At 44.1% G+C, this 12,175-nt stretch overlaps 1 protein-coding gene across 1 annotated transcript in view; it reads right to left on the bottom strand.

Annotated features, from left to right (window-relative positions):
* LOC114802399 (guanine nucleotide-binding protein G(I)/G(S)/G(O) subunit gamma-7-like) overlaps positions 1-11,340 on the bottom strand; it is a 43,823-nt gene extending 32,483 nt beyond the window's left edge. The window contains exon 1 of the mRNA XM_029001273.1: positions 11,118-11,340. The gene's annotated coding sequence lies outside the window, so the exon portion shown is untranslated. The remainder of the gene's footprint in view (positions 1-11,117) is intronic.
* Between the last annotated feature and the right edge of the window lie 835 nt (positions 11,341-12,175).

Raw genomic sequence — 12,175 nt, 5'->3', positions numbered from 1 at the left:
ACTCATGTTTGGACAAATGTAGTTGAATCTCCCTGTGAATCAGCACATCTGAAATCCCAGCTGGTGAAACAGGGGTGCAACATGGGTCTGGAAAGCACACTGCACACCACACTAATGCAAGCACGCTAACCGAGACTTTGTCTAGACCTGGGCTCAGAAATTTGCATGCCGTGATTGTCTGGCTCTGATAAAAGAAAAAAAAAAAAGCATCATCACGGCAAAAACATTTTCACTAGAAGTCTGATTGCAAAAGTGTGGGGCGTTTCTCCTGGACCATGGTTTACTGATGAGGCTTTTGTCAGACAGAACCCCAAAACTGTCTGGAGAAAGCTCGTGACTCACAGTGTACTGGTGTAGTGATGTAAGGAGGCTGGAATCTTCCGGAGCCTCAGCAGGTCTAGACAGCCCGTCCCGTACTCTTCAAATAACAGGGCAGATAAAAACAGGCAGGAAAGGCATCTTTCCTAGTCTCATGTTGCCCTCTGGTGGCAGGTTATATTGGTGCATGTTTTCTTTCAAGAGCACAAGCTGGTTCTAGAATTCCCTAATTCAGATTGTATCTCGTAACTGTGCCCAAGAAAAACACATTTTGCATGAAACTTAAACACAAACGTGTGCATTTAAATGATAAACATTTTGGTCCTATATTCAGACTTGCAGTCTCTTGCACTATAGATAAATTTATTATATACATGTATTACCTTTTGTTAATATCTTATTTTTCATACTTTTCAGTTAGCAATTCATCCTCCTGAATCATTTTATATGTAAAGTTAATATGGACCAAGAGTTGAATTACAGTTAATATCTGTAAATAACATCTGCAGTGCATTCAAATAAAAGTTGCATGATCTCTTTTGCATTTCAGCCTAACCTCTCACCAAACTAGTAACCCGGAATGACTCCACTTGCTACATTTACTGTACAATTCCTGTAAATATGGGATTTATTTGATTGGCCAGATTCGGAATGAGGAGAGGTGCATGCGAGTGAGTCACCGGGTGGCAACAGCCGTTACCGGGAAGTGCTGGGGTAAATTCACAGCATCAGTATAATGCTTTTATCAGAGCCCTGACTTCCAGCTCTCTCTCTCCCTCTCTCTCTCTCTCTCTCTCTCTCTCCCCACACACCCCTAGAAACAGGGAGGAAAAAAAAATCTTCCCGGAAAGGAAGAGCAGCCTGGCAGCGAAGCGAGCGGGTGCTGATGCTGGGATTCCACCATCCTTCCCAGCAGCTCCTCCCTCCAGCAAATCAACATCTTTTGTGCGATCGTCTCAGCCAACAGCAGCCCTGAGCTCACGGCGTCTCCAGCCAGTCACTGCGCTAGGTGCTGCCACGCTCAGCCACTCAGGACGAAGAGTTCTCTGGGACGCTGGGTGGGCGAGTTCAAAGGCAACGGAGGCGTGTGAGTGGTGGTTCTCGTAAGCTGTGTTTTTCTGCCCGCTGTCGCTGAGCAAAGTGACGCAACACGTGTGCGCCGGGCACAGCGTGTGTTGCTGCAAGCGAATGATGCAACGGATCAATAACAGTGTGTACACGGCCCGTCACCGAGGACACACCAGCAGCAGCCCTGTCGATTGTACCATGTTTACTGGGTCAAGTGCACGTGGACCTAAAACACAAGTGGGCTCCGCAGCCTGCAAGAGGAAGGCACCTTCTCCACCACACGACTGATACTCCTTGCACACCCACCAGGCCTTTTAATGTACGCCAGGACAGGGAGTGAAACTGTCACTTTTGCTGTCCTGAGGCGACACATTTGGGTCAAATGTCTGAGCGTGCTCGTTAATAATGCATAGTGACAACCGAGGGAGGAACTAAAATGCAGGGCGAATGCCTCTGTGAGTAAGGGGCTAAAGGGGCTCCGCTCATTTTTCCAGGCGTTTCCACCCAGTATTGGATGACAAGAGCACCGGCGACGTGTTCCTGACCTCCGACCTCCTCAGCCGACGCTCTAACGAGACAACAATGTCCAACTGGCTTGCCGTCTGTCAACATGGCAGGAAGGGCTTCCTGTACATGACAGAGATGTGTAGAGATATGTAGAGGATGGAGGGAGGGAGGAAAATAATCTAAAATGTGCCATTTTTTCAACCCCTCTCTCTTTCAGAGGTTATTAACCGTATGGGACAGTGGTGGCCTAACAAGTAAGAAAGCGGACTAATAATTGAAGGGTTGATAGTTCGAATCCCGAGCCACCAAGGTGCCACTGAGGTGCCACTGAGGTCATCATAATGAAAAGAAATAGAGATGCAGCTAATGACGAGGCCACCCCCACTTTGTGCTTGCTTTCAAAGTTTTACTAAAGATTTTTAAGAAAGTCAGTGTGGAACAAACAGAAAAATTCATCTGACTAGAAGATGAATCCGTTCAGGATTTGATGAGGGAAAAGCCATAAAGGGTTGTTTTTTTAAACACAATCTATACCCACTATCCCTCTTCTCATTGTGTGAACCAACCAAAGGATACACTTCTGTCTGTTGTTTCACTTCGCTGTGTGTTATGCACAAAATAACTGGACATAATGTGAAAGGTGCACACACGGGTAAATAAATTCTGAATGTTGATCTGCTCACGCCCTGCGCTGCTGACTAAACTTTCCTGGCTCGGACTCCCTGGGACAACTACAAAAGGTATAATAAGGGAGGCCATTTTTGATAGTGGAACACACTGAAACTCACAAAACACAACATATATGGGTTTCCATAGCAAAGCTATTTCAAGGTACTTTTAAGGTGACAAAAGCACATTCAACGCTCCAGTCTGGAGACGTGACTCAGCTGGTTGCCCCATAAAACCCACCACATAACGTGCTCACTTTTGTCCCGTCTTCCCTGAAAAACGCTGCACATATAGATTTTTTCCATAGCGACCCAACCATCAGCAGTATGTTGGTGCTGGGACCTTTATTTTAGCACGAGCTCCCTCCCCTGTATGGACTACTTTGCAGTGGTGTGGAGAGCTTGGTGGGTAGACAGGCCCGCTCAAGAGCTCATTAGAACTGGTCCCAGGGGGAGAGGCGAGCGAGGGGTCTTCCGCCACGCGTGACCGCGCGTGTGACCTTATCGCATATCTCCCACTGCAGACAGGGCCATGCTGACAGCAGCGTACGCCGGTCACACCCTGGAAAAAACGATCATGTGCCGAGTGACTGCGGCGATGCTGGGCTGCTGAAGGAATAAAGGAACCCGACGGGCCCTTTAATGTCTCTGAAAATAGAGAGAGAACTGTGCCAAGTAAATGTGACAAAGTGCTGAGCGTTTAGATCAGGTGCGGTTGCACGTCAGCAACTCTCTGCGCAGGAAATCATGGGAAAAAGTCACGTAGTTCTTCATTTGTCAAGTGACAGTCATGCTGGCATGCAAACTAAACAATGACATGCTCCCAAACACACATGCACGGTCACAGCAGGGTTTTTTGGGTAGTATTGATCGCCTTCGGGGGTAATGAACTCAGCAATAACAGTTCTAAGCAAACACACACCCCCAGGCTGCGGAAAGAACACAGCACGCGGCCGTTCTTATAAAAAGTGCCAAAGAAAAGCTTTCAAGTACATCATTGCAGCCTTTTTTTCCTTCCTATTCGGCATTGGCACCACACATACCCAAATGTCCGCTGGGCCATTTTGCAAAGTTTTCGTTCTAGTAAGACAGATGAGAACAGAACTGAAAACAGTAGTTCCTGTTTTTGAATGTGACTTGTCCAGCCCCAGACCCCCACAGTGATGTAGGAGCTGATGGACAGGTGGGATACAGTCCGTCTGTCCCAATTTCCTGTTTGTGCCTGACTGGCTGATGCATTCTCCTAATATGTGCTTTTCAAAAATGTCCACAGTAAACCATAAATGAAGGTATACATGCTTTGATTCCACCAATGATGATTACGCAAAAGTGCCATGAACTGGACCAACTAATCAGCCTAATTATTAGAAGGGTTTACAAGTAAAAGAAAACAGCCTGGTTTTAAAATACTTAACCTTCTGTCTCCCTGTCTCAAACACACAAACACACAAAAGCATTTCCTCCTTATATTTCATCATCTTTTCCTCTCTGCAGTGTATACTTTTTTTACTACAACTCACCCCTAACATGGCTGCCTGATCTGTCTGATTTGAAAAAGGAACAAACTATAGTTTGATTTCAAATACAGGAATGCATTACAACAAATAAAAAAAGTATCTCTTTTTTTTTCAGAAAATGTGACATTGATGTCACTGGTGCTTGTTTCTTGTGGAACTCAGTGATGCTGGGACACTGCCAGCCTCGAGACGAGGGGCAGCTCAGCTCAGCACATGGTCCTCATTACCACAGGACAGACCCCTCTCCCGTACGTGTCCCACCCTGCGCTCACACAGCCTCCCGTACGCGAACAAGCGGCATCTTCATGGGTGGGTTTCAGGTTTACACAAGGCCACACTCCAGCAATGACGCAAATGGGTGGGGGGGGGACACACACTCATCACAAGGGCAGACCGGGCTGTAATGAAGCTGCTTGGCTAAAATGCAGATGTGGCGAGTGAATCACGCGACGCGCGGGTGGCAGGCATCCACCCCCTGGCGCGTACCTCGACACTCTACCTCCCCGTTTGACCCGGCAGACAGCAAACCCCCTTCCAAATTAATATAATATAGATGGCATGTACAAGGCTGGACCCGCCTCATTTATTTAATCATTTATAAGCTGGGTGGTCCTGCTGTGCTGCTAGTGTTGCGCTTTTTCAGCAACACAGTGCCACACCAAAGGAGGGCCTTCAGACGTGCGTATCTCATAATGAGATTACGACGAAGTAGCGCACAGCACAACTTGTGCCACATAACGTTCTGCTAGAAGGCAAATTCTTTAAGAACGATTACACATGTTCTACGTTTTGTAAGAGAACTCTTGTTTATAGTAGCAGGACGGGCGGGAATGAGGTCTTTGGCTGCGCTCAGCTGTGCTCTCACGATGCCTCCCTGCGTCACCCTGTCCTGCTCAGCCATGTCAGCTCAGCCGATCCCAGCCGACAGAGGCCACTTAAGCGCTCTTTACTGTACTCCTGCATACGTGTTGTCTTAGGAGTGCACGTAAAGGAAAGACAAACACAGCGATGCAGCCGCGAGAGCACGCCAGTCTAATGTTCACAGGACTTAGCTTCAAAGTTTCAAACCAGTTGGACACACAACTCCGTCGACTTGGCACGAAGGAAAAGAAACACTGATCCCTCAGGTTAACGGCATTTACGATCTGGCTGCAGTAGTACCAGTGAAAGGGAGGGGCGTAGCCAGCAGGTCAGTTCTTTAGGTCGATGTATTAAAGGAGGAAAAATGGTCAAGGGCAAGGATATGGGTGAACTTGAAAGAGGACACATTACGACTGAATCAGAAAATCAAGCAGTTCTGTGGTCATTCCCTGCAAAAAGTGGCACAAGGGCAGCAAGAGGAACTGAAAATGAGGCATGGGAAGCTTATTAATGAATTAATAATGAATAAAACTGTAAATAGTATTATTATTCTTATTATAAACTGGTAATGACACAAGCCTACAATTTTTATACTATTCTGTGCCATTGAACAAGCCGTGAAGAGACCGAATGGGGATTTTTTTCTGCTGCTCACCTTCCACCCTTACAAGAACAGTGGACACCTCCACCACTTTTCCTGCAATCCATGAAATAGATTTACAGTTTAATCACCTGAAATTCCGACCATTAAAGAGAATCAATGCAAGGTGGGCCGGTCTGATGTGCGATTGTCTCACTACTACGGTTGCCGTGGTGACTGTGTACCGCGGGATGAGTCACTGGGCACTTTATGTAAGGAGCAGCTCGCTGTGGAGGTTCACAGGCTGGAGAGGGCCAGCGTGGCCGGAAGTCCTTTGCAGTTGCAGCCACGTCTCCTTAATGACAGGAAGCTTCTGATCTTCAGCGCCCTCCTACCCCCGTCCTGCTTGCGCTCTCGCAAGAAAAAAAAAATCAATCGAGCCCTGTCTTCAGAGAAAACACAACCACTGGCTTATTCACCCTGAAAGTAAAGTGATTGTGATACACTGCGGCACAGCACACACGAAATGTGTCCTCTGTTTTTGACCCATCGCCCTTGGTGAGCAGTAGGCAGCCATGACAGGCGCCCGGGGAGCAGTGTGTGGGGACGGCACCTTGGGATTCAAACCAGCAACCTTCTGATTACAGGGCCGCTTCCTTAAACGCTAGGCCGCTAGGCCACCACCGTCCCAGCAACACTCTGTTAGGTGTCCTCACTTCATATGATTAAAACAATATCAAAATGTCTGAGAACATATGGCATTAGTCTCAGTGTGCAATGTGCCAACATGCCAACAATTAGATCACCTTCATACAGATACAGAAATTTTTACATTATAACGAATGGTCTGCAAAGACCTGTTCAACTCGGTTTCTAGACCATTCGACCATCTGAAACATTATATTTAGTTGGAAGTCAGTCCAAATGCTAGTTCAGGATATGTGCAGAGCATGCTAGTTATTTAGCATCTGAACCATCATGTAAGTTAACAATTGTTTCTGCTCGTCTTCAAATTGACAACTTAATTCCCCAAGACATCTTCTAATAGTTTTCTACTTTTTGGATCGAAATGCCACACATTTCCAGACTTCGCGGACCTGCAGTTTTTTCCATTAACATGAAGGCTTATGTTCCCCAAAACCAGCTGTGGACATGGGCTCCTCCATGATGTATCTAACATTCTTCCATTCTTCAGGGAAATGCCAAGCATTCACAGACAGAGAAAACACTCGTCTCTGCCAGCAGTGCTCCTCTAGGTTAATTCCACTAGGGATGGGCACATATTGGATTTCACAGTATCGATCATAAAATGTCTCGATTATCCATGATATCTAATTAGGACAGAGCTACCTGAGCAAATGTCAGATGATGTGTGTGAAATGATGGTATAAACTAGTGAATATTCAATTGGTTGCTATTATGTAACATACACATTTTACATAGTGCTGTTCCCCAAAAAAATATGTTTTTTCCACATGTTAGTCCACATATAACCTTTTTATATCATGTTGTCACATGTAACATTGGCCATCATACCACTTGTCACATTTTTCTATTTTCTATATATCACGAGAACCTCCAAAATCATAGTAATGAATTTTGCGCATATTGGCCACACAGCCTAAGGCAGGGCTCAAGACTAACTGTGCTAAAATTACAATTAAAATGTTACCTTACTCATGCTGCAGTGAAAAAACAATTAGTTCCCTCATTTACTCTGAATCATGTGCACAAGTTAAATCAAACCTTCCCCAATTTTATCTGAAGGCCATGCAAATCGTTGCTGGAATTCCGAACTTTAAACACAAAGAGGGAACAAATTATTTATTTAAGGCAGCAAACTGTGAAAGAGCCTTAAGCTCTGTCAGTAGGTTCTATGGTCAATAATGTGATCATCCTTTCGGAGAAGTTTTGAAAGCAGCTGAGAACTGATTATAGCAAAGGGTGATGAAGTAGGTAGACCTATGTCATGTGCTGAGCCACTCCATTTACGGCATGAAAATAACAACACCACACCATGAGGTATACGTACTGCAGTGATCCCAGAATACCTCTGAAACAACAGCTGCTTTAATCATGGGGCTAACCTCACCAAATAAACGTCACAAGCACTTGATGTGCAAGTAGGAACGTTGATTTTTTTTTTTTTTTAATTATGCACACTTGGAGTTGGTTATTTGCTTATCAGGACACTTACATGAAGGAGAGTGAAGTGCACTTAGACAGTAATTTGATCCCCAGTGGCCATGTGGTCCAGGGAAGTTTGTGATGTTATACAATATCACAACAGTTGTTTCAACTGCAGAGCAGATGACTCGATGTCCTCACACATGCTGGAGAATCACCGTATGAGCAACAGCACCACCACATGGTCATGCTTCATTCGTCCATTGTAAATAAAAAGGTGATTAATTCTTGTTTAAATATTACTTCAACAATAAAATCTGTGTTGTTTAAATGATATTTAAATTAATGGATGTGTAATCCATTATTGTAGGAACATGTCTTAACAGGTAATTGTACAATTTTTACACTTAACAGCATTTAGAAGATGCTCTTACCCAGAGCATCTTACAATCAGTAGTCTCCCTGGAGACACTCAGGGTCTTACTCAAGGACAAAATGGCAATAAATGTGTTTAGAACCTGTGGGCTTCTGATTCAAATTTAGCTCCTGTGTGTGTGTTGTTATTCGCCAACCTTTGTTGTATTTGGATCTGTGGCTTTTATACCTTTTTTGGTACCTTTGTCCAGTTTGCAAAGCGGTGTGTTTATGAGAAAATAAATTGTTCATCAATTTGACACGCAAAAAAAAAAAAAAAAAACTTCCACGTGATTCATTTTAGATTTGTTTGGCCGAAAAACTTATTAGACAGCAGGTGGCGCCCTTTCGCCAGAGGTGCGTTCCTTGCCTATGAAATCCATGTTCCTTGCCTATGAAATGAATGCGTGAAACTAGAAAAATACCTAAACCTTTGTACCATGCTACCAAAAGGCACAATACACACCGATGAAAACAAAACCACTGTTTATTTGAGCGGCAAGCAATTTTGTTACTGTAACAGATAAACATTATGTAAAACAAATATTGAATTAGCTCAACCATTTATGTCCTTCATTTCCTTCATTAAACAATGACTTTATGTTTGTAGAGAAAGCAACTGTTGACCTATTTTGCTTTGAGCAGCATAGTTCTCCATCTGTAGACTTTTACTTGTAGGAGATCATTCATTGGTTGGGAGAGAACGAGTGAAAGTGAAGTGATTGTCATTGTGATACACAGCACAGCACACGGTGCACACAACAAAATGTGTCGTCTGCTTTTAACTAAACATTCTTCTGATCATGGGGTCTCTTCCTTAACCACTAGGCCACCATTGCCCCAGTTCAACCCCCAGTTCTTGCAGCAGATCTCTAGATTGCAATATCAAATCAAATTATTCTCACAAAAAATAAAATTATTGACATAAAAAATTAATTAATTGTGATTATTTGTGTGTTTGCAATGCTTCCTGAACAATTTTACTATTTGGAAGTAACTATTAGGGGCAGTGGTGGCCTAGCGGTTAAGGAAGCAGCCCCGTAAACCGAAGGTTGCCGGTTTGAATCCCGATCCATCAAGGTGCCACTGAGGTGCCACTGAGAAAGCACCGTCCCCACACACTGCTCCCCGGGCGCCTTTCATGAGTGAGCGACTAGAAATATCTGGAGGGCCTGATCCTGCAGATCTCATTTAGAGTCCCAACACCCTAACATAACATTTTTATTACATTGCAACACCCAGCTGAAGGGAGCACAGAGATTTTTAACCTTTACTGACAAAGGCAGACATACAGCTGTGGAGCCTATATCACTCCGTCTTGGTGCACATCGGAAAACCAATGTCTGTGAATTATTCTCATAAAAAGTGCCCCCACTCAACAAAACCAGCAGGCCAACCGGGAGACCCCAACAAAAACATAAAAGATGACAAAAAGACAGTCACCATAAACTCAACATCAACAGTTATGTGACATTACTGTTCATTACGATTACTGTGTAGTGAAATACCATAAACCACTGCCATAAAATAACTAGCTCAGCCCCGGACCTGCAATTCCTGAATTGAATTGGGGTGGTAGTAGCCTGGTGGGTAACACACTCGTCTATGAACCAGAAGACCCAGGTTCAAACCCCACTTACTACCATTGTGTCCCTGAGCAAGACACTTAACTGGGGGACTGTCCCTGTCACTACTGATTGTAAGCTGCTCTGATAATTGCCGTAAATGTAAATTATACAGAATTATACAGAGTGCAGAATTATTAGGCAAGTTGTATTTTTGAGGAATAATTTTATTATTGAACAACAACCATGTTCTCAATGAACCAAAAAAAGCTGAATGTTTTTGGAAGTAGTTTTTAGTTTGTTTTTATTTTTAGCTATTTTAGGGGGATATCTGTGTGTGCAGGTGACTATTACTGTGCATAATTATTAGGCAACTTAACAAAAAACAAATATATACCCATTTCAATTATTTATTTTTACCAGTGAAACCAATATAACATCTCCACATTCACAAATATACATTTCTGACATTCAAAAACAAAACAAAAACAAATCAGCGACCAATATAGCCACCTTTCTTTGCAAGGACACTCAAGTCTGCCATCCATGGATTCTGTCTTGAGTGATTGTTCGATGATCACGCTTCAGAAGCTTTGCAATTTTAAGAGTGCTGCATCCCTCTGCAAGATATCTCACTATTTTTGACTTTTCTGAGCCTGTCAAGTCCTTCTTTTGACCCATTTTGCCAAAGGAAAGGAAGTTGCCTAATAATTATGCACACCTGATATAGGGTGTTGATGTCATTAGACCACACCCCTTCTCATTACAGAGATGCACATCACCTAATATGCTTAATTGGTAGTAGGCTTTCGAGCCTATACAGCTTGGAGTAAGACAACATGCATGAAGAGGATGATGTGGACAAAATACTCATTTGTCTAATAATTCTGCGCTCCCTGTATACAATGAGAAAAAAATCCACTGAACCAATAACCCGCACACAAACAAATGCCTTGTATAATGCTGCACACGTCATAAACCCCGACAAAGTACCTCTTAAAGAGTTAATAATCTCCCAATATGAGGCTTATCACGTCCACCGCCACATCCAGGCCGTGCACTGCCCGGGTTTACCAGGACCAGAAAATAGGTTCATTGTGTAGGTTTTTTACATCAGGACCACACAGCACGACAAATTATTTTAAGGGGTACTCTGCTGTACCCCTGTGCCTGTGGCAGCACCCTGTATTCCGACATTAAAATACGCACTTGGGGTGATGCTGCGAATGCACTGGTCCATTCAGCCAACAAACACGCCTGTCATTTACCAGCTGGAAGTGGATTAGTAACAACAGCGTAACAACTCGCCGGATACTAGCTGCGTTTTCCCTTGAACGCTGACCAGCCCCCCGGTCCCTCGTACTTTAGACGCACAACAGGTTGCCCGCGTGGTTTTTAAACGTGTGGCCGTCCGGGGGGGTCGTCTGGAGGTCGCCGTGCATACAGGAAGGTCGCACACGCGAATCTTGGAAAAATGCGAGCGAGAACTTACCTTTATTACGAATGCGCGGTGAGCGGGGGGCGGGGGGGCATGCACTTCCGCTCGGCTCCCCTTCAGCCGGAGCTGCTTCTTCTCTGCACGCAGGCCGTGCTCGCTTATCAACCAAATATAACGCGACTTTAGTCTGCTTTTTCTTTTTATTTCATACAGCGGAGGGTGGGGAGGGGAACAGTAAATACGGGAGCTGCAGCTTTTGTCGGTGTCTGACGGCAGATGCCACTTCGACCGACAGGGGGCGACAAAATGCCGGAGAAAAATTCCTATCGCTTACTGTGCGCAGGGTAAACGTTTATTCTACAGGTCACTGAAACATCCATGACCATCCCGTAAAAATTACTTTAGCAAATACATTTTAACCTGATAAGCCCTGGGCCCCTTTTGTGAATTGACATAAGCCAAATTATAAAGAGAATATCTATTGGTATAGATTTTTTTCTTAATCAGAACGCTCCTAAAATTACTCCAGAGTGTAGGAATCAGCATATGTGTAAATTGGGTCAGAGAACATGAAGATGGAACACTGAAGAAAATGGAAAAAGAAAAGGAAATGCACTTTCACAGTGATCTGGCCATCTGAGAGAGGCTATACAAGCTATACTCCTCAAGTAACCCATAGTACTAAATCCCTATAATAAACCTGTATAAAACATACAGCTATGACTACCAAGCCACATGGAGTAGACGTGTGAGTTAGGTGCTCCAACAATTTTTGGTTTCTTTACTCCCTTAGTCGTCTTTAAATGTTAAATTAAATCTTCAGTTTACAATAACTTTATACTCTACCCCACGGCTATCTACTTTTCATTTATAATGGCTACCAGGAGTGTTAAAACCGGTAAAAAGATGTTCGAGACCATCTCTGCACTTTTAGATAAACACCGTGAAGCGTTAGTGGCTGAATTTAAATCATCGTTTAGTTTACTGCCGCTTACCTTCACTAGAACTCGCTACGGATGACTTGAGCCAGCGTGTGAGTGAGTTGGAGAACATCTGCTCCAACTGCTCCAGAGAACATCTGCTCTGGGAAAGCAACACTAACTTAACGGCCA

This window comes from Denticeps clupeoides, chromosome 13, assembly GCF_900700375.1.
Source record: "Denticeps clupeoides chromosome 13, fDenClu1.1, whole genome shotgun sequence".
Lineage (NCBI taxonomy): Eukaryota > Metazoa > Chordata > Actinopteri > Clupeiformes > Denticipitidae > Denticeps > Denticeps clupeoides.
This window is presented reverse-complemented; position numbering and strand designations above follow the sequence as displayed.